The sequence below is a fragment of the Oryctolagus cuniculus genome, chromosome 16, assembly GCF_964237555.1.
Source record: "Oryctolagus cuniculus chromosome 16, mOryCun1.1, whole genome shotgun sequence".
NCBI classification, from domain to species: Eukaryota; Metazoa; Chordata; class Mammalia; order Lagomorpha; family Leporidae; genus Oryctolagus; species Oryctolagus cuniculus.
This window is the reverse complement of record NC_091447.1, coordinates 34,914,099-34,937,980: the sequence shown is the minus strand read 5'-3', so window position 1 is coordinate 34,937,980 and position 23,882 is coordinate 34,914,099. Positions and strand designations below refer to the sequence as shown.

Below are 23,882 nucleotides of genomic sequence, written 5' to 3'. Positions count from 1 at the left end.
CATTGAGAGAGGTCCAGTTGACAGTGGAGAGGATTTATTTATGTAGGCCCAGCAGAAACTAATGTATTTAACTTGGAGGGAGTTGAGGGGAAGGGATCTAAAAGTGAACTTTTTTATTAAGCAATAAGCACTGTGTTTCAGCTGAGTCAAATCTTAGTTTTTAATGTCTGTCATGAGTTTTGAAGTTTGAAAACCTGTATTATGAGAAGAAACTAACGCCAGCTGCATTCAGTCTCTTTATAAAGATAGTTTAAGACTGTTCTGATTTGTGCAAGGTCAGCCATTTTGGGTACATACAGAAAGATTTTATATCTTTGTTTCTATATCAGCATTCTTTTTCAATAGCAGTTCCTCTTATTTGAAAATAATACCTTATTTATAAATGTATTAAATACTAAATATGATACAATTTAGATTCATTTAGGTTCTTTTGCTGACAATTCTTTTATTAATTTTTTTCTTGTTAATCAGAATATAAAATTACTACCTTATCCACAAAATGTTAAAATAATTATCCTTTATGTAACTGTATTTATTTATTCTACCATATTTTCACCTGTGACTAGGTTATTTATCTTTTGTGATTTCAAACTTCTTTAGGTTGTTGCAGTATTTTGTTCTCTTTTTCACTTCTCGGCCATATTTGTATGATAAATCCAAGCTCCAGTCACCTAAGATACCAGCTTTTTAAATGTTTCTCTGAAAGTTTCTTAAAGGTTTATGTGGTAATATTACATCTTCTTTAAAGTTAAGTTGGTTTTTTGCTAAATGTACCTTCAGTAATGGCTACAAATAATTATATGCTTCACTGCTTTGAAACTTTAAAGTATGCTAATAGAGGTTAAATTTTTAAAGTATCACTTTGAAAAGTTCAAGCTGTATTGAAGCATTTTTATCAGCAGTATGTTGACTTCTGTGTTCTTCAGGGCTGGACTGGCCTCAATTTTTAAGGGCAAATATGCTTTTAAAATCAGATATATAAATTAAGATTATCCTATTTAATCAGTTTCTAAAGCACAGATGTATAGATAGTGTAAAGCAAGTTATAAAGCTATCAGCATTATTTTCTTATTTTAATGTAGAAGTTTTACCAACCAACAGCTAATCATTATTTAATAATGCGATTTAAAATTTATCCTACTAGCCAGTCATTAATTATCATTAATTTTTTCCCACTTCCAGTCATTACAGGGGTGGAACTGAAGTGAATATTTTTAGAAAGCATTCTTTACTCTTTTATAAGAAGGCAAAATATTGTAAAAGCTAGAACTTTCTCTACCTCTTTTCTACCATTTTCCCCTGTGACGGTTTTTTTTTTTTTTTTCAAGATTGATTTCAAAGCCTTGACCTGTTTACAGCACAAAGACTGTATTGAGTACAATCTTAATCTTTCATTTCTTTTTGAGTGCTCCCAAGTTTATTGTACTCGAACTTGATTTTTGCAGTGAGATAAACTTCCTTTCTTCAAGATTTAGCTGTTTAGCAATTCCTGAATTTTCTCTTCCTTTCTATTCCTTCTATACTCCTGCACATTTCCAAGCAATGTCTGGAAGCCTGGTACCCTATATGTTCTTTTATCACAGGAGTGGGGGAAATTTTTTTTCTGACAAGGACAATTTGGATATCAATTGTGGGTCATACAAAAGTTCAACTTAAAAATTAGGCTGCTGTAGATTTATTGAATTTCTAGTCCTGCCTGCAGTTACGTTGGAAGGCCAGACCAAATGATTTCCCCTGGCCTTATTCCCCACCCCTGCTTTATCAGTAAAATCTTCCTTGAGATAGAAACCGTTCTAGTAGAGTCAAATACAGTAGTTGTTTTAACTCACAATAGCAATATGAAAACGTAGATACTGCAGTCTGATACCCTTAACAAAAATTCTTCAAGTTAATTTTACAGAGTACAGAAATGGATGATAGAAGTGGTTTTATTTGTTCTCCATAGTGAATGCTATCCAGATTACTATTTTTAAAAGACTAATCTTTGATTTTATTCTAATTTAAGTAAATTTTGCTTTTAAATTCAGGATAGGGTACAAACAAACAAATTTGACTCTTTCCTCATATTGCCTTTCACAAAACTGGGTTGGATCTTTTCTCCTCAGTGACACTTAGGCAGATCTTAGGTTTTTCCATTCATCTTTAAGTAGTGAGTCATTTTTAATATAAAAAAATATAGTCAGTTTGGGGCAAGCATAATGGCACAATTGGTTAAACCTCGGCCTGCAACTCCAACATCCCATATGGCCACCAGTTTGTGTACTGGGTGCCTCACAGTTTGCTACTAATAGAGCTGGGAAGGCAGTGGATGATGACCCAAGTACTTGGGCCCCTGCACCCATGTGGAAGAACCAGATGGAGTTCCTGGCTCCTGCTTTGGCTTGACCCAGCTTGACCCAGCCCCAGCCATTTGGAGAGTGAACCAGCAAATGGAAGATCTGTGTGTCCCTCTTTCTTTCTGTAATTCTGCCTTTCAAATAAAGTCTATATATATATACACACACACACACACATAGAGAGAGAGAGAGAGAGAGAGAGAGACAGAGTCCAGTTTAATGTCAAAGTTTCAGTCTATCAGTCAGTTAAAACTTCTCTCACAGCTGCTTCATACAATTCAGAGCCACTTCATACTGGGAAATTTGTAGTTCGGAAGGGACCTGGATACTTAACTTTGATTCTTGTCCCGTCTTCCTTTTGTGGGTGGGCAGTGATTTGTTAGAGCTTTCTTACCTGCAGGTCCCTTGATGTAAGAGGTGTTCTCTCCTGTGTTACCTGTGACTTCCACTTCAGAACCTAAATTCCTCTTGTCTCCTCTTTGATTGGCATCACCCACCTCAGGAAGGCTGTCCTCAGTAACTAGATCCCTTTCTAGACAAGCATTTTTGCTCTTTTTTAATGTCCACATTTATCCTAAGGAAAACACACAAACACCCTAGCCCCGAGAAACTCAAAATGAGCAGTCATTCCCCCTGTAACCCTGCATCTTTGCTCTGCTTCTCTGCCAATGCTTACAGACAGGCATGCATCACCACCCGGTCTGTATCCACAGACTCCTGCAGAACAAACCCCTTAAGTAATTTTCAGAAAATCTGTCTTATATGAGGGACTACCTTTCAAGGAAGTCTTCTTAAAAGTCCTTATTCTCACCTTTCCTCATTCTTCAGGCCTTTCTTTTGCTGTTACCAGACCAATCTTTCTGTGAGACTGTAAAGAAGATATTTCCTAAAGTATTTTATCTGTGCATATCTTTATAAAATGAATGTTTTAGACCATTCATCAGAGATTGAAAGATTAAAAAATTGCACCCAGTCGCTAAGTCCTTTAATATGATTGTGTCAAGCATTCCACAATTGACTGTGAATCAAATCACAATTATTTTACCAGCTGATTTTTTTATTCTTTTTTTTAAAGAATTATTTATTTTATTTGAAAGTCAGAGTTACATAGAGAGAGAAGGAAAGGCAGAGAGAGAGAGAGAGAGAGAGAGAGAGAGAGAGAGAGAGGTCTTCCATCTGCTGGTTCACTCCCAATTGGCCACAATGGCCAGAACTGTGCCGATCTGAAGCAGGAAGCAGGAGCTTCTTCCAGGTCTCCCACGCGGGTTCAGGGGCCCAAGGACTTGGGCCATCTTCTACTGCTTTCCCAGGCCATGGCAGAGAGCTGGATTGAAAGCGGAGCAGTTGGAACTCGAACCAGCGGCCATATGGGATGCCAGCACCACAGGCAACACTTTACCTGCTATGCCACAGTGCCGGCCCCAGATTTTTTATTCTTTTTTTTTTTTAAGATTTATTTATTTTATTTATTTGAAAGGCAGAGTTACACACACAGAGAGAGAGAGAGAGAAAGAGAGAGAGAGAGGTCTTCCATATGCTGGTTCACTCCCCAATTGGTCGCAAAGGCCGGAGCTGAGCCAATTCGAAGCCAGGAGCCAGGAGCTTCTGGGTCACCCACGCAGGTGCAGGGGCCCAAGGACTTAGGCCATCCTCTAATGCTTTCTCAGGCCACAGCAGAGAGCTGGATCGGAAGAGGAGCAGCCAGGACTAGAACCGGCGCTCATATGGGATGCCGGCACTTCAGGCCAGGCCGTTAACCCACTGCGCCACAGCGCCGGCCCCAAAGATTTTTTATTCTTAATTATTCTTTCTTCCACTTCCTCAAATCCTTTTACCAGTTCCTTAACTCCCCAAGACCTCCAAATCACCTTCTTCCTCCTGATTTTATTCCCATCATTTTTTTTAAGAAACTATGACTTGGCGTTTTCATGTACAATTTAAAAAAATGTCAGTCTCCTATTATAACTCCCCAATTCTGTCTTCTTCCACTGTGTTGGCTTATTTCAAATTCTTCTTTTTTGGCTAGAAGTAAATGGATAAATATATGGACTCAGGTTTGTTACAAATTTATGCCTCCTAATTTAAACCAGTCCTCATTGTTGTCTTTTTTGAACTCCTTATGAGACTTTATAGTGCTTATTTCAGGTCTTTGTCACATTTCTCAAGTTTTCAGTTTGATTCCCATTCCCCTCACTTTTTCAGATGACCTTGTCTTTTACTTAGGAAAAGAGGACCATAGCATTATTTTTCTCCTCTCAACCTTAAATAAAAATAGTTTTTGTTACTTTTGCCACCTAAATTTCTTATTTCCTTTCTCAAAAGGAGGGAAAAGTGTCATTCCTTTCTCTTCAGTGCCTGAGTTTCTGTTCTCAGTAACCATCCTGCAGACTTTTGCCCAGTCACTCTTTTTGAAAGATTACTTTCACATTTCCAGGTCAGAAGACCAAAGGAAAGAAGGAAGGCCATCTCCATTTTCCATACTATAGGATAGATGTCCAGGTTTATCCCTGACTTTCAAGACCATCTATAATCTGGCCCCAAGCTAATATTCCAGGTATAAATTCTCTCCTTTTCTCTTTCTGTCCCCTTTTCTCCTATCTCAGCCCCTCCTTTCTTTCCCTCTCTTTCGTTTCCTCCCTCTTTGAATATTCTTTTACAAAATGCCTCATCGGGTTTTGCTTTTTTAAGTTTAATGGTTAGTATAAATTACCTAGTTTCTCCACGTTTCTTAGGACTGAACTAAATTGATTCTGGTACTTTTTTGCTAGACTGATCATTCAGTAGCTATTTCTTTGTATGGTTATCTCTTTATGTCTTGATGGTTTTTTTACCAGTTAGATTGCAAACTCCCAGAATAGATGGTTCTTTCTTACTTCCGTGAAGATATGGGGCCTTAATGTTACAAATAATTTTTCATAAGATAGATTTAAAATTGGTCCTAGTAGCTATCTCCTACTAGGCTATTTCCAAATAGTAGGTATTGAAATTAGTTTTTAAACTTTGTATTTGCTGAATGGCATTGAAAGTATAATACAGGTTCTAGTTTTTGCCTTAGAGACCAAAGCTATTTAGTGAAACAACAAAAAGCTAGAAGAATACATTTCTTCTAGTCACCACTCAAACATTCAGAAAAGACCAAGTGTAATGTACATAAGAAATACCTGTTCAGCAAGTTTAAAACATTACTTCTTAGAAGTTTCTGCTCCTGTCTGGATCACTCAGCATTTCTGTTGACATTTAATGGTACATGTTGATTTATAAAAGTTTTTTTTAATACTTATATAGTTTAAAATCTTCTTAAAAAAAAAGTTTCTCATCCAGAATGATTAACACTGCATTGTTCAAAGAGTATAAAATTAACATGGAAAAGATGCTTGTTGTGTATTTATTATGCATTAAATTTGAGAAGTAATGCTAGCCTTTTCATTTATACAGATATTTCTTTCTCTTGTTGGGCCTTCCAATATGTCTGTAATAGAAGTCTTTTTTTATTGAATAATATCTATATATGAGTATTCAGAAGGCATGTCACCTACTGTATGATCAGTACTTAAGGTGCAGTGAGATAATCAAACATAAGTGTTGCAGTTTGAAAACTTGAGTCTGGGGGTCAGCGTTGTGGAATAGCAGGTTAAGCTGCCTGTTGTGACATTGGCATATCATGTCAAAGTGGCAGTTTGCATCCTGGCTACTCAGCTTCTGATCAAACTTCCTGCTCAGAAGGCGGTAGAAGATAGCCCAAGTACTTGGGCCCCTGCCCCACGTGTGGGAGACCAGGATCACATTACTGGCTTCTGACTTCAGCCTAACCCAGCCATGGCTGTTGCAGGCATTTGAGGGAGTAAACCAGCAGATGAAGGATATTCATTCTCTCTCTCTCTCCCCCTTCTCTCCATCACTCTACCTTTCAAATTAATTAATTAATTAATTAATCTAAAAAAAACCCTTAGATTCTAGTAACAGCGGTAAAACATGACATAAGATTTAAAGTATTAAATGCTTTTAGAAAGCTCAGATATAGTACTGTTTGAAGAACTGAAGGTTAGATAAAACTTGGAAGATTGCTTTCAGTTCCAAGAATCAAATGGAATGACGACGGTTTGGCAGGATTTTATAGGAATATATATTAGGATATGCTGGATTGTACAGCAGACACACCCCCAAAACTCCCAGATTTTTAGTGGATTAACAAAAAACAAATTGATTTCTCATTCATACAATGTGTCAGTGTAAGTTGTAAGTCACTCAGGGACTGAAACTAATGGAGGTTTTATTTCAACGTATGTGGTCTAGTCATAAATAAGAGTATCAATTGTTTAATCAACAATAGGAGTCACTGTATACTTGCTTCCTATGTAGAACCTCTGTCCTTAATTTGTTGTACTATGAGAATTAATGGTAAAACTAGTCTTCAAACAGTACTTTGTACTTTGTGTGGATATGTGGGTACAAACTGTTGAAATCTTTACTTAGTATAGAGTTGATCTTCTGATTATAAAGATAATTTAAAATGAATCATAATGAAGAATGGGATGGGAGAGGGAGTAAGAAATAGGATGGTTTGGGGGTGGAAGGGCAGGTATGAGGGGGAAAACTGCTATAATCCAAAAGTTGTACTTATTAAATTTACATTTATTAAATAAAAGCTTTTTATAAAAAATGTGGACTAAGCACTTTAGTAGAAAATATAGCAAATTACAACTGCATTTAAAAATTGTAAATTGACACATCATCCAAGGGTACACTGCAAATTAGATAGTCAAATTCTAGTTTAAGAAGCCAGGTAAGCATAATGCTACATGTGCTACAATAAACATCTATAAGTCACAAAGAATGTGTTGAAAACTAATTAAAATTTTCAAAAAATTAAAAATTAAGAACAAAACAAACCTTTTTTTGGTATTTGAAGTGACATAAGGAAATCCTAAGAGAGAGAGAGCATGTGTATAATTTGTATGGGGGAAACTGCAACAGTTTGAAAAGTAAAACATAATGATACTAGTTGTTAATTTATTTAATTTGTATTTATTTATTTTTAGTTTTTAAAACATTCAATATAGTTCATAGATACAGTTCTAAGAATATAATGATACTCTAATGATACTCTTTCCCATCTTCCCTCTCTTTCTTTCCCACCTTTCCTCCCTCTCCCTTTCTTTTTTTAGTTTTTGAGATAACATATTTTTAATTAATTTACATTACAACCCAGTATTTAATGCTGCACCAAATAAAATGTTCAAGTAAATAGAGAAGAAAAAACACCCTAGTTTAGCAAGAATATAGGCAAGAGCTATAAACAGTTACCAGATGGAAAGATGGCCATGTCACTCATACACAGTTAAGTTTTAAAATAATCACAGATCGGCCGGCGCCGTGGCTCACTAGGCTAATCCTCCGCCTTGCGGCGCCAGCACACCGGGTTCTAGTCCCAGTTGGGGCACCGGATTCTGTCCCGGTTGCCCCTCTTCCAGGCCAGCTCTCTGCTGTGGCCAGGGAGTGCAGTGGAGGATGGCTCAAGTACTTGGTCCTTGCACTCCATGGGAGACCAAGAGAAATACCTGGCTCCTGCCATCAGATCAGCGCGGTGCGCCGGCTACAGCGCGCTGGCCGCGGCGGCCATTGGAGAGTGAACCAATGGCAAAGGAAGACCTTTCTCTCTGTCTCTCTCTCTCTCTCTCACTGTCCACTCTGCCTGTCCAAAAAAAAAAATAATAATAATCACAGATCATTACAACTATAGTAATATAACATTCTTCACCATTTGTTTGACCAAGGTGTAAAGCAAAGATTGACAAAGCTATATTTGCAGCATTACTGATACACACATGCATTTCATTTTTTTCTTTTTTGTTTAGCTTCCACATGTGTCCATCTAATACATTAATTTTTTAAACTTTCATTTAATAAATATAAACTTCCAAAGTACAGATTTTGGATTACAGTGGCTTTTACCCCCCATAATCTCCCTCCCACCCACAACCATCCCATATCCCGCTCCCCCTCCCATCCCATTCACATCAAGATTCATTTTCAATTATCTTTATTTACAGAAGATCAATTTAGTATATACTAAGTAAAGATTTCAACAGTTTGCACCCACACAGAAACACAAAGTGTAAAGTACTGTTTGAGGACTAGTTATACCGTTAATTCACATAGTACAACACGTTAAGGACAGAGATCCTACAAGTGCATGGTGACTCCTGTTGTTGATTTAACAACTGACACTCTTGTTTATGGCGTCAGTAATCACCCTAGGCTCTTGTCATGAGTTGCCAAGGCTATGGAAGCCTTTTGAGTTCGTCAGCTCCAATCTTATTTAGACGAGATCATAGTCAAAGTGGAAGTTCTCTCCTCCCTTCAGAGAAAGGTAGCTCCTTCTTTGATGGCCCATTCTTTCTGCTGGGATCTCACTCACAGAGATCTTTCATTTATGTCTTTTTTTTTTTTTTTTTTTTTTTTTTTTTTTTTGCCAGAGTGTCTTGGCTTTCCATGCCTGAGATACTCTCATGGGCTTTTTAGCTGGACCCGAATGCCTTAAGGGCTGATTCTGAGTCCAGAGTGCTGTTTAGGGCATTTGCCATTCTATGAGTCTGCTGTATATCCTGCTTCCCATGTTGGGTTGTTCTCTCCTTTTTAATTTTATCAATTATTATTAGCAGACACTGGTCTTATTTATATGCTCCCTTTGACACTTAATCCTATCTTTATGATCAGTTAACTTAAACTGATCACTTTAACTAGTAAGATGGCATTGGTAACTGTCAACTCAATGAGATTTGGAGTCCCATGGCAAGTTTTTAGTTTTACCCTTAGGGGTAAGTCCAAGGGAGCATGTGCCAAACTGTACATCTCCCTTTCTCTTATTCCCACTCTTATTTTTTTAATAGGGATCAATTTTTAATTGGATTTAAACACCTAAGAATAATTCTATGTTAATTAAAGTGTTCAACCAATGGTATTAAGTAGAAAGAGAAAATACTAAAAAGAATAAGATAGTAAGCTGTTCCTCCACAGGCAGGACAAGGGCAGAACAAGTCATTGCTTCTCATAGTGTCAGTTTCATTTCTACAGGTTTCCTTTTAGGTGCTCAGTTGGTTGTCACAGATCAGGGAGAACATATGATGCTTGTCCCTTTGTGACTGACTTATTTCACTCAGCAAGATGTTTTCCATATTCCTCCATTTTGTTGCAAATGACCAGATTTCATTTTTTTTTACCGCTATGTATTATTACATAGAGTATGTATCCCATAATTTCCTTATCCAGTCTTCCGTTGATGGGCATTTAGGTTGATTCTGTGTCTTAGCTATTGTGAATTGAGCTGTATAAACATTGAGGTGCAGATAGCTCTTTTATTTGCCAATTTAATTTCCCCTGGGTGAATTCCGAGGAGTGGGATGGCTGGGTCATGTGGTAGGGCTATATTCAGATTTCTGCGGAATCTCCAAACTGTCTTCCATAGTGGCTTTACCAGTTTGCATTCCCACCAACAGTGGATTAGTGAGCCATTTTCCCTACATCCTCCCCAGCATCTGTTGTTAGTTGATTTCTGTTTGTAAGCCATTCTAACTGGGGTGAGGTGAAACCTCATTGTGGTTTTGATTTGCATTTCCCTGATGGCTAGTGATCCTGAATATTTTTTCATGTGTCTGTTGGCCATTTGGATTTCCTCTTTTGAAAAATGTCTGTTTAGGTCTTCGGCATCCGGTTCGAGTCCCGGCTGCTCCACTTCCAATCCAGCTCTCTGCTGTGGCCTGGGAAAGCATTAGAGGATGGCCCAAGTCCTTGGGCTCCTGCACATATGTGGGAGACCTGGAGGAAGCTCCTGGCTCCTGGCTTCAGATCAGCACAGCTGTGGCCATTGAGGCCAATTGGGGCGTGAACCATCAGATGGAAGACCTCTCTCTTTCTGCCTGTCCTCTCTCTGTGTAACTCTTTCAAATAAATAAATAAATCTTTAAAAAATCAATACACAAAAATCACAAGCCTTTGTATACCCAGACAATGCCATGGTTGAGAAAGGACTTCTAAGATCAATCCCATTCACAATAGCTATAAAAAAAAAATACCTGGGAATAAACTTAACCAAGGATGTCAAAGATCTCTATGATGAGAATTACAAAACTTTAAAGAAAGAAATAGAAGAGGATACCAAACAATGGAAAAATCTTCCAGGCTGGTACTTCAGGCCAGGGTGTTAATCTGCTGCTCTACAGCACCGTCCTTGTGTATTGATTTTATATCCTGCTATTTTATCAAACTCTTGTATGAGTTCCAATAGTCTCTTAGTGGAGTTCTTTAGATCCCCTGAAGAATCATATCGTCTCCAAAGAGGCATAGTTTGACTTCTTCCTTTTCAATTTGTATCTCTTTGATTTCTTTTTCTTACCTAATGGCTCTGGCTAAAACTTCTTAGTATATTGAATAGCAGTGGTGAGAGTGGGCATCCTTGTCTGGTACCAGATCTCAGTGGGAATGCTTCCAACTTTTCCCCATTCAATAGGATGCTGGTCGTGGGTTTGTGATAAATTGCCTTGATTTTGTTGAGGAATGTTCCTTCTATACCCAATTTGCTTGGAGTTCTCATCATGAAAGGGTGTTGTATTTTATCAAATGCTTTCTCTGAATCTATTGAGATAATCATATGGTTTTTCTTCTGCAGTTTGGTCATGTGGTGTATCACATTGATTGATTTGTGAATGTCGAACCATCCCTGCATACCAGGGATAAATCCCACTTGGTCTGGGTGGATGATCTTTCTGATGTGTTTGTTGGATTCTACTGGCCAGGATTTTATTGAGGATTTTTGCGTCTATGTTGATCAGGGAAATTGGTCTCTAATTCTCTTTCTCTGCTGCATCTTTTTCAGGTTTAGGAATTAGGGTGATGCTGGCTTCGTAGAAAGAATTTGGAAGGACTCCCTCTTTTTCGATTGTTCTGAATAGTTTGAGAAGAATTGGAGTCAGTTCTTCTTTAAATGTCTGGTAGAATTCAGCAGTCAATCCATCCAGTCCTGGGCTTTTCTTTGTTGGGAGGGACTTTATTACTGATTCAATTTCTGTCTTGGTTATGGGTCTGTTTAGGTTTTCTATGTCTTTGTGACTCCGTTTATGTAGGTTTTATGTGTCTAGGAATCTAGCAATGCTACCCACCTCCTCCTCCATTTGACAGTCTCTGCTGAGATCTCTCAACTCTATTTTGTTCCTTCCTTCATCACAATCCCTCACGACTTCTTTTGATACAAACAGTGTTTCCTGAGCAAGTCATCTCTTTGAGGTTCTAGGTACAGACTCAGAGTCAAGTTGTCTACTACCTGTGGAACTTAGGCAAGTGACTGAATTTCTCTGTGCTTCAGTTTCCTCCTTTTAAAATGGAAACCATAAAAAAGAGTATTTCCTTTTTAGGCACTTGGGGCCCTTTTTTCCTGTGTTTTAGCAGTCTAGTGATGGTGACAGTGAGCCTAACTAGTACCCAAGTCACACTTCTGTTTGGTTGCATGTGTCCACACAGGGAGGAAAAAAATAAATGGGTTCTCATTAAGATAAAGGTGATTTATTAATAGCATAGGTGGTTCAGTACTTCAGAAGCACTGAGAATAACATCTTTTTTCCCTTTATTTAAGGACCACTTTAAATTGTTTCTATATCAAGCTGCCTAAGTTTGTTTTTTGAAAATGCTCTTTATTTTATCTTAAGTACATTTTCGTATATTTTTGGCAGTAAAGAAATGTCTTTTTTTCCATCGAAATTCCAACTTTTGTCAGGAGCAACAATTTCCTGCATTGGCAACGTTAAACATAACTTTAGCTTTCAATTCTTTGCTGTGGTTTCCAGAGCCTGCTGTAAGAGATAAACCCCTTGCAAATGAATACAGCGTTCATTTTCCTCCCACCTCAGGCCACACAGAATTGATTGGGGTAATAAAATGACAGCACCTTGTAATATACTGAAGGCTCTTTAATTCAAAAATGAGTTCTAACCTAATTCAGAGCTTGTTTAAAGCTAATTTATAGCTTACATAATTCTCAGCTGGCTGACCAAGGTAAAGATGATATATGAAAGTTGATAAAGAATTATGATACATTCTGATGTGTCTTCTTAATGTAATTTTAAAAAGAGAGATAAAGAGAAGAAATGTCAGAAAAAAAATTGGTAAGCTTTTGGTTTACATAAGTAACATGGGTTGACAGTACTTTAAACGTCCCTTCCTCTTGTTTCAAACCTTGCTTCTTGTCCTCTTCTGTGCAAAACCAGTTCTATTTGCATTTCTTATGTTATAAAATCCTTCATTTCTTGTTGCATATTAAGGCAAATGTAAGGCTTGGATGCAGTTGGCAGCTGTTGTGGCTTTTCCTGTGCCAGAGCTGTTGTGTGCCGTGGTGGCAATGCTGCTGCACAGTACTTCTGGTCTGTCAGCATTTTAATCACAAATAATCTTTTTCAAGATGCAAGCTGAAAGAGCTTAGCATTCCTGTTATTCATTTGAGCTGAAAAACCGGGATTGGGCTTTTTGCTTTTATGGCTATTTTTTAAATCTATTTATTCTAGCATATTTAATCATTTTTACCCACTATGCACGATGTACTGTGAATGAATCCAGATTTTCAGAAATTTTGTGTCAGCATACATCAGTGAAAAATGCATTACAGTTTTCTTTTGTTATGTTAAAGTCATTTGCATGGTTATTACTTTTTACCTTAAAAAAGAAAAATAAGTGAAGGATGGACATGTCTCTGCCATATCCTCTGATATCCTAGAAAGTGCCATAGTTCAGAGATGCACTTATCATTCTTTTTTTTTTTTTTTACAGGCAGAGTGGACAGTGAGAGACAGAGACAGAGAGAAAGGTCTTCCTTTGCCGTTGGTTCACCCTCCAATGGCCGCCGCAGCTGGCACGCTGCGGCCGGCGCACCGCGCTGATCCAATGGCAGGAGCCAGGTGCTTCTCCTGGTCTCCCATGCAGGTGCAGGGCCCAAACACTTGGGCCATCCTCCACTGCCTTCCTGGGCCACAGCAGAGAGCTGGCCAGGAAGAGGGGCAGCTGGGACAGAATCCGGCGCCCCGACTGGGACTAGAACCCGGTGTGCTGGCGCCGCAAGGCGGAGGATTAGCCTAGTGAGCCGCGGCGCCAGCCTAAAAATAGGTATTTTGATAAACTACAATCTTAGCCATCTAGATCTATTATTAGCCTATTGAGCCCCGGCACCGGCGCACTTATCATTCTTAACTCTGTGTACTGCACTAGTACACAGCAAATGTTTTAGATACCTATGCTCAAGAAAAAAGTGAGTAAACAAATGTTTATAAACATACAATTAGTTATGTGCGACTAAGAGATTATGTAGTGTCCTCAGGGTAACCTGCCTAGATAGTTAGCTAGGCATTAAGACCAGAAGATAGTGTTCTAATTATGATGTTTATGCTAAACATGGTCATAGTTATTTTAAATGGTTAATTAAAAATGATAGTCACACATGTTTACTGTAAAAACCTGGGGTAACAATTAAATGTAAAGATTAAAATTAAATTTATTCAAAGAATAACTACTGCTGACATTTTGTTATTTTTTACATGGATATTTTTAAGGCCGTAGTCACATGACGTATCTCAGTCGAGGCAATTAGTGGTACTTGCAGAGTCAAAAAGCCAAAAGTAAAGTGGGTGTGATCCTCTACAGCTAAGTACTTAATGACAAAATCCTAATACTTAATTTCAGTCAGATTTTCTTGTGTATCACACCGGGATTACTATAGTTGAGTTCATCCAAAATACACAAAATAGGGTCCGGCGCTGTGACATAGTGGGTAAAGCCACTGCCTGCAGTGCCAGCGTCCCATATGGGCGCCTGGTCAAGCCCTGGCTGCTCCTATTCTGATTCAACTCTCTGCTTTGTCCTGGGAAAGCAGTAGAAGATGGCCTAAGTGCTTGGGCTTCTACACCCATGTGGGAGACCTGGAAGAAGCTCCTGGCTCCTGGCTTCAGATTGGCTAAGCTGCAGCCGTTGCAGCCATTTGGGAGGGTAACCAGCGGATGGAAGATTCTCTCTCTTCCTCTCTCTCTGAAACTCTGCCTTTCAAATAAAATAAATAAATCTTAAAAAAAAACCATTAAAAATTACACAAAATACATACAAGATCAACACCACAAACTGGCAAGTAGATGGCTGAGATGGGTGTACTTTTGAGCAGTTGCTTGACCTTGAGGTTATTTCACAAGAGGTAGCCTGCATCTGCCTACTGGCTATCATTGCCTGCCAGGCATGGCAGGTTTTTTTGGTGCTTGCTTGTTAGTATTCCTCTGTGTAACAACTTAACACACACCTCTATTGAAGAGTTATTTTCTCTTATCAACCAAAAGTTCACTAAAAATGATTTTGAAGACATGTACTTAATGTTTTCAGTTACATTTGTTAGAAATACAGCAGTTCTTGATGATTAGACTTATTTTTAAAAAAATATTTGTTTGGGAAACAGAGTTAGAGAGAGGGCTTCCACCCACACTTGTTCACTCCCCAAATGGCCGCAAGGCCAGAGCTGGACTGATCCGGAGCCAGGAGCCAGGAGCTTCTTTCAGGTTTCCAATGTGGGTGACAAGGTCCAAGCACTTGGGCCATCTTCCACTGCTTTCCCAGGACATTTCCTGAGAGCTGGATCAGAAGAGGAGTAGCCAGGACTTGAACCAATGCCCATATGGGATGCTGGTGCAGCAGGAGGAGGTTTAACCTGCTACACCACAGCACTGGCCCCAATTAGGCTTATTTTTTTAATGGTTTCACCTTGTTATTCTTGTTTATTTAAATTGATAACTTGTATCTGTGATCTAATACATTGCAATTTATATAAATAAGTAAGTTGCTCTGTAGGCTACTTGACAAATGTAGTTATGAAGTTAAATATTAATAACTTTAATATTTCAACTTAAAATCATGTTGTCATTCATGTAGCAAATAAGAAAGGTTACCTTTATTGTTACTCTTATGTAGAAAGCAAAGCTATACATATAATTATATGTACATATAAACAGATCCTGTGACATTAAAATATCATGGGAGAATAGTTAAGGAAAAATATTTCTAAAACCTCTAGAAGGTGCTAATGGGGAGAAAAGTTAAGAAGCAATGATGGCCGGTGCCGTGGCTCACTAGGCTAATCCCCTGCCTGCAGCGCCGGCACACTGGGTTCTAGTCCTGGTCGGGGCGCCGGATTCTGTCCCGGTTGCCCCTCTTCTAAGCCAGCTCTCTGCTGTGGCCAGGGAAGGCAGTGGAGGATGGCCCAACTGCTTGGGCCCTACACCCCATGGGAGACCAGGAGAAGCACCTGGATCCTGGCTCCTGCCATCGGATCAGCGTGGTGCGCAGGCCGCAGCGCGCCAGCCGTGGCAGTCACTGGAGGGTGAACCAACGGCAAAGGAAGACCTTTCTCTCTGTCTCTCTCTCTCACTATCCACTCTGCCTGTCAAAAAAAAAAAAAAAAAAAAACAAGAAGCAATTATAACAATTTTTGTCTTGATCTTCCCATTAGTATTAAATGTAAACATTAAGAATAACTTTAAGCAAAGCCAAATTTGTCCTCTGCATATGATGAGCACACTACTAAATTACTAAGTAAACAGTGGTTTCCTTGAGTTACTAGCATCAGTTATCATAATCAGTGTTATCTGAATTTCTAGTGAACTGATAATACATAAATTCTATTGTTAATCCACAAATACCCCTGAAGTATAAGATAACTTTGTGATTATTGGAGAAATAGAATTGTGAATATCAGCAACTGCAACATTCACAAATTAAGTCTTAATAGGACTGTTCTTGTGACTTTTTAAAATGTGTTGTTGTTTACACTTAACAAGATGCCTCCAGTTTATGTGTATATTTTTTTAATCTCATAATTCTACAGTATGATTCACATCTGTACCCATTCACAAATTAGTTTAACACCTTTATCCTTGCCTATATTGTACTATGAAGGTTTGAAAATAAGTAAGATAGAATTATTCTCTGAAGCAACTGTCTCAATATTGGGGAGACAGGTTTGTAAACTGAAAAATCAAGCACTTTTTACTTTTAAAATGCAAGCCATATGATACTGTAGAAATATAGATGTAATCATTCTTTAATTGAGCTGAGGAAGGAAATGTGTGGAAGAATAAAGTATAACAATAACAGTATTTTGTTATTTCAATCATACATTATCCACTAAATCTTGTTACAAAAAATATTTTAATTTGTAATACATACCTCACTTTTGTAAATTTTTTGCAAGTTCCAGGACAGATATAAAAAGAAAAAAAATGTTGTGAGAGATACATTCTCTAAGTCTTAGGATGAGGGATGGAAATATTGTACTTTTCATTATATTTTCCTTGTTTTTAAAGCATGAAGACTTCCGTCTTTTTACGCTGAGCTTCATTTTCATTTGGTTCATTATCACGAAAATTTCAACTTTTTGACTTGAATCATTAACTTCTTTTAAAGTGAATTTGGAACCCAAGTAACCTATCCAGCCACAAATATCTGGCTATTTTTTTTTCCTGCAGTTATAGCTTGGGGAAGAAGATGTCTATAAAACAAATCTTTTCTCTCTGAACAAATTAAAAAATACTCTTAAAAAAATAAAACCCAAGGGCCCTGGAGAAATTCTTATTACAAAAATCTCAGGGATCAAAGAAGGTCTGCAAAAGATACTATAGTTATTTTCTTATTCATGATATTTTAAACATATGAAAAATGTCTTATAGCAGAGAATTTTATAAAATGTGGCTTTCCATTTCCACTGAAATTGACAGGAGAATTCAATTTGTTTTGAGTAATTTAGAACAAAACTTGCTCCTAACATAGAAGTGAATTATTCAAAATTTATTTAGAAATTTATAGCCCAGTAAGAGACATATTGGGATAAAATATTTAACTGGTTTTTATTGGTGCTGTTGTTAAAAATGAGACAGTCATCTGTATTTTACCCCTCAGAATCACTATTTGTTTCATTATGTACTTGTTGCTTCTCACATTTGGAGGATATTTAATAAATGGCTTAGTGACATTTATATTATGTAAGAAGATTAATTTTATAAGCTCTTTTCTTGATGTAAGTAACTTTATATATTGACCTACAAAAGAACATAATCAAGTTAGCCTAATCAAGCTGATTGTCACACTATGATTATTTTTGTATTGAGAGGAAATTAAAGGCAAATAGAAATCATCAGCCTTTGCTTTAAAATCAAATTTATATTTAAATGAAGAATATACTTATTTCACACTAACCCTAAAGTATTGGCAATTTAAAATGTCAAAAGGTTAATGTCTGCAATGTGCTGAGCATTTAGCTTTGTTTCTGAAATAAACTAAAAGTAAATTTACAAAAATGGAAGACAATAAACTTATGACAGCTTCTAAGATGCAAACAAGGTAAATGGTTATAGAACTGATATACATTTGAGTAAAAATTTCTATAGGGTATGGTATAGTTTACTATTCCTAATAATGTACTAATGCATTGTTCTGATCAGTAAGTCCTCAGAATAATGACGTTGACTTCTGGATTTTTATCCAAGTTGTAGGGGTGACTTGGTCCACCAGGCTGGTTGGTTGTAGCAGTAACTTTGCTAAGGCTGTTGACAGACTCACAATTAACAAATAGTTGCTACCCCCACAAATCTACACACCATCCTACAAATATTTCTGCATTCACCTTTAAACACATCCCTATGCACACGTACACATGACTGTACACTAATTTTCCAGTACCCCTGCACATAACTCTACAGGCACTCCTACAGACCACCTACACAGCCCATCACACAACCCTACCCTACATACCCTGCGCATATACATACATACATTATGCCACACTGAAGTAAAACGTGTTGTTGTGATACATACAAGGTATTCTCTGATTTTCTATTGAATTTTGCTTTTAAAACAGTGTTCACAATTCACAAAATTCTTTTTTTTATTTTTTTTCTGGTAAGGCAGAAAGACAGAAATAGGAATAGGCACACAGGTCTCTTTTCTACTGGTTCACTTCCCAAGTATCTGCAACAGCCAAGGCTGGACAAGGCTGAAATCAGCCGGAAACTCATTCTGGGTCTCCTATGTTAGTGGCAGAGACCCAACCACTTTAGCTGTCTAATAACTGTCACTTATCTAGGTGTGAGTTAGCAGCAAGCTGGAATCAAGAGCAGAGCCAGGTCTCGAACCCAGGCATTCCAGTATGGAATGTGGGCAACCCAAATGGGATCTTTACTGCCCCTAAATTCACCTTTTGTCAAGACTAGAGTGTGTAGCTGTTGTCTTTTGCTAGGTATCTAACTATATGAATACAGCTGCAGAAGCAGGTATACATAATGTAAGAGTAATATTTTGCTTAAGTTAAAAATTTTGTGGAGGGCTTTTTCAGGCTTTTGATACGTGATCTCATTGTTTGGCAACATACACTGTGGATGTATAATAAGTTTTCACTGTATTATATACAAACTGTAAGAATATTCTATGCAGAAATATTTAGAGTCTAGCAGTTTAAACAGAGAGTTTCAAATAATAAGATTGAAATTTCTATACTGTTTATCATAAAATGAAGGGCTTCATGCCAGTAGAATAGCAGTAGACTGCAAATGCTGGCATTATCTGAAATTGTTCCCATCTACCTACTGACATTGAGAAATGTTTAATTCTTGAGAAGCGTCTTTGATATATGATCAGTCTTGTAATTTAAATGTCAAGAAGCTAAGACCGTTTTCTGTTATTTTTATTATCTGTGAAGTAACCTCATTTTTCGTGTCTATTTCCATAAAATTGAAATTAAGTGAGCAGCATGGGGTTTGTAATCAGACAAACCTGGATTTGAATATCTACTCCTCCACTTAGTAACTGTGCTACCATGGGCAAATTCCTTAACCCTTCTGAGTTTAAATTGCTTCATCAGGGACAGAAATGTTTCTCAGGGGTTCTTTGAGGAAAATACCAATCCAGTTACACCTTGAGGAGTTTTAGTCATATTATACTTCTTTTTTATTTAGCATAATTGGAATCTTAGAATTTAAATCTAGAAGTGACTTTATAATTCACCTGATCTCATTCTTTTAAATCTTGTTTCCCTCAAGGTCATCGATATAGTTAAGAAATCTAGAGTCTTGTGACGGAATTGTATTAAGCCTCTAATAAGAAGTTCTTGTTTTGCTCTTTCCCCTGAACAGCACTGATGCCCAGTTCTCATTTATATACACTTGTGGTTAAATCTCTTAACAGTGCCTGCATGATTCCCAAACAGCGTATAATTCCCATGATCATGCCAGATGGGTTATTGTTTAGTATGTGTAGAAAAGGAATAAAAGTTTTCTCATTGTTTTGATGTAAAAAATAAGTTAGTTTGACATTTCCCTTGGATTTTGTTACATGGTACTCTGAGTTTCATTAAAACTACGATTTGATATATAGATCCCACAGGGAAGTTTAATCTTACGTACAAATTTTTCCTTTGGAATTAGTTTCACATGGCATGGATGCAATATGTTAATCTCTGCATGATTTTTGTTATTTTAGTGTTTCATTTTTAAAATCTAGTTTGAACTTGTTTCTAGCACCTATGTGTGTTTAATCCTTACATGACTTTATAAATGATTTATAGGGGTTTATTCCTACTTGATATTTCTTTTTTCTTACCATATTATCTGCAAAATTGAAAAAACTGCCTCATAAAAAGAAAAAATACTATTTTTCCTCAAATTATCAGATTATGAGAAATATTTACCTAGATAATTTTAAGTAATCTTATTTTGAATATCTGAAGATAAGAAATATCAGAGTAAAATGAATGACTAAATATCTTCACAGGTTACTTTTAGATTAGAAAATCCTAGATATATTCTTTTTATTTGTTTTGTAGATGCTTTTCAGTTAAACAAAATATATTGCATTTTCTCTGCTGTTGACAACAGTGTTAAATTTATTAAAATCAATGAAAAATCATGAACTACAAACATATTACTCCAAACACCTAAAATTTCAGATTTTTTATTTTCTTGGTAACCTTAAATATCTTCAAATTTAAAGCTGATTAGAAATAACTGATACCCTTTTCTGTTACTGTTGTGATCAGATAGCAATTATTCACTGCTGCATAATGGATCATTTTTATCTGCATCTTGTGTCTTTTATTTATATAGAATAAATATGTATGTTTTCTCATTTTTCTGGACTAAGAGATACAGGTGGAATAGTTTTGAAGGATCAGCAGTAATTCATTGCTTGAAAAGATAGGCCGTGTACTGATATTGTGTGGAAAAGAGTACTATCTAAATCATTTCAGCAGCAAGCTTATAAACAAGATAGCATCAGCATTTTCCTTCTTGAAAATGTAACTTTTGTATATTAAAGTAAATAGCAATGTTATATTAAATACACTGTGACAAGGTTAACCTATAATTATCACAAGCCAAGTTTAAAGACAATCCTGTTATGTTTGATAGAGTAGAGAATGATGGTAAGATTTTGCTTAGGCATATGTTCACTATGGAGATGGTAAAATTCCTAAAATGTAAAAAAATACAAGGCAGATAGTTCTTACGTTATTAGTTTGCCGTTTTCTAAGTTCTCAAAAACAGATTTTTATCCCACATAAGTATACAATGATAATAATATTTTAATGGCTTCATTGATCGTTGGCTAACATCATGAAAGTTACCAGTTTTAAAAGTCTGGAATTTTACTTTCTCTTTACAAATTATAGGCCTGTAATTTAGTATTGCTTGGACTTTTGTTGTACAGTTAAATACTTGTATAGAATAGGAATTTGTATTTTTTGACCCACATTCCTTAAAATTTTGGATTATATAAAAAGTTTTAGTTATATCAGAAATATTTGCCTTGCTTTGATAATATAGATTTACATTTCTTAAATTTGGCTTGATAGTAATTTTCCACTAATGAAAAACAAAGTTTTACTGAACTATGGTCTGTGTACTAAAATATACTCCTACATAATTTTTGGAGATGGTATGCTACAGTAATTGTAAATAAAATGTCTAAACTTCATTTAGCATGAATGTTTTCCATAAAAACCATACAGTATTAATATAATTACATTTTTTACATTCTTTCCTATCTGTGCTTTATTCAGGAATAGATTAAATTAAAAGTTGCATTCTTAAAAATAAATTAATTATTTCTCATTATATAAGCTATGGATGTTCATTTTCGATTATTTGGAAAATACAGAAAAAAAAAACATAAAAGAAGCAGTAGTCATAACCTACATTCTAAAGATTACCATTGCTATGGTTTGAATGTATCACTCAAAATTCATATATTGGACTCTTAACCCCCAATCCAAAATGCTATTCAGAACTAGTTTCTGATAAGAGATTTTTAGGATACTGAATGGATTAATATGATTATCACGGGAGTAGGTTGGTTGTTGCAGGAACGAGTTTTTTATCAAAGCAAATTTGACCCCTCTTGTCTCATACTCATCTTCTTGCCCTTCCCTGTTCGATCATGGGATAATGCAGCATGAAAGCCCTCTTGAGAAGTGAGTCCCTTGCTCTTGGACTTCTCAACTTCCAGAGCTATGAGAAGTAAATTTCTTTTCTTTGTAAGTTACCTCATTGTGGTATTCGGTTATATCAACATAAAACAACCTAAGATGACAAACTCTGTTAGCATGTTGGTGTACTCATATTTACTTCTTTTTTTTTTTTTTAAGATTTATTTATTTATTTGATAGAGTTACAATTGAGAGAGGAGAGGCAGAGAGAGAGAGAGGTCTTCCATCTGCTGGTTCACTCCCCAGTTGGCTGCAACAGCCAGAGCTGTGCCCATACGAAGCCAGGAGCCAGGAACTTCTTCCTGGTCTCCATGTGGGTGCAGGGGCCCAAGGATTTGGGCCATCTTCTACTGCTTTCCCGGGCTATAGCAGAGAGCTGGAATGGAAGTGGAGCAACCGGGTCTCAAACCAGTGTCCATATGGGATGCTGGCGCTTCAGGCCAGAACGTTAACCCACTGCACCACAGCACGGGCCCCACTCATATTTACTTCTATCTTTTCTTCTTGCCAACATTTAACAAGTATTTGCTGAATTCCTTGTAAGTATTAATGCCCAGTGATAGTTTCTGGAAATGCTATGGTATACCTGTCATGACATAATCCCTGCCCTCCTAATGCGTATATCCTGTCAGGTGTAAATAGATATGTGACATGGGAGCTATAGAGGATAAACCCAAGGTACTGTTAAAATAAATAGCAGGGAAACTAAACTGGTTTGGTGGTTCTCAGCAAGTATTTTTGATATTTTTGAAAATGTGAATTGAAATCAGTCTTCACTTGATTCCAACCCTGTTGCAAGTATATATTCTCACTTGTTCTCTCTCCCTCTATTCCATTGAGATTCCAGGAGTAACAATGATCCCTGTGTACATACAACTTCATATATGAAAAATTAACATTCTTTAAAAAGCTACTATGATAATCATCATTTCTGATAAAAAGTTAACTAGACCAAAAAGAAGTAGTTCTTCAAAATGTTGATTATGCACTTAGTTCACTAAGGACAGAAAAGACTAGCATTTCCTAATTATTTTTATGATAATAGAAAGTTGCTGAATCAGTTGTTATAAATACAGAAGGACTTTTCTAGTTTTATAATTAGTATTACTCAAATGCAATTAGCACAGTTCCATAGCAATTTTATAGCAATAATTTATATTCATATAGTTAGTTTCATCAACTATTTAAAGAATGACCTTCCTAATAAAATAACTATGCTTTATTTGTACCACAATGAAATATATAAACATGGAGAGTAACATAGATAGATGGAATATTACTATAATCCTATTTAATTAAAGTAGTAAATTTATATCAGAATATGAAGCCTTCTAATTTTTTCTTTCACCTCCCTTGTATACATTAGCTATTACCATATTTTGAACTTGTTGGACTAGTATCAGGAAGTAAGCTGAGGAAAATATGAAATTATATTTTGTGTTCAAATCACTCTTTTAAAAAACATGGCAGATAAGCTCTTGAATGTTTTGAGCATAAATTTTTCATCATAACTATTATTAGATTAAATACATTATTGTATTAATGTGTTGGAAAATCTAGGCTTATGAAAGTCTGTTTTTGACGTAGTTTTTGATACATATAGCCAAAATGTATATATCCCTCCAATAGAATATTGTATACACAGTATAAAATTATGCTATCAGACCAAGTTTTATGATATTACTATGGTATAATCTGAAACTTAATTTTGAGACTCATATCAATCATAGTAATATCAGATAGGAAATATATTTGCTCCTTTGAAAAGAATCTCTTTACTTCTTTAATAATTTTTTGTAAATATGTTTATTATCTCCCATTCTTTCAGGCTCACACCTTGTCCTCATACCTTCCCCAGAAACTATTACGCCCCTTTTTTTCTAAGAAAAATTTCTAAATAGTTACCTACTCAAGAAAGACCTCCAGTTTTTCTTTTTCCTCAAAATTGGAAATGTTCACTAAAAATATGTGGAGCACAAAATATTGCATACTTCTGATTATAG

At 36.3% G+C, this 23,882-nt stretch overlaps 1 protein-coding gene across 6 annotated transcripts in view; it reads left to right on the top strand.

The window, feature by feature from the left end:
• Positions 1 to 23,882, top strand: part of PHF14 (PHD finger protein 14) — a 184,190-nt gene that overhangs the window by 140,864 nt on the left and 19,444 nt on the right. For 2 of the 6 annotated variants that reach the window (XR_007922235.2, XR_007922234.2), the window contains one exon: positions 4,771 to 4,890. The exons of the other annotated variants lie outside the window; for them this stretch is intronic. The gene's annotated coding sequence lies outside the window, so the exon portion shown is untranslated. The remainder of the gene's footprint in view (positions 1 to 4,770; positions 4,891 to 23,882) is intronic. 6 annotated transcript variants of the gene reach the window in all.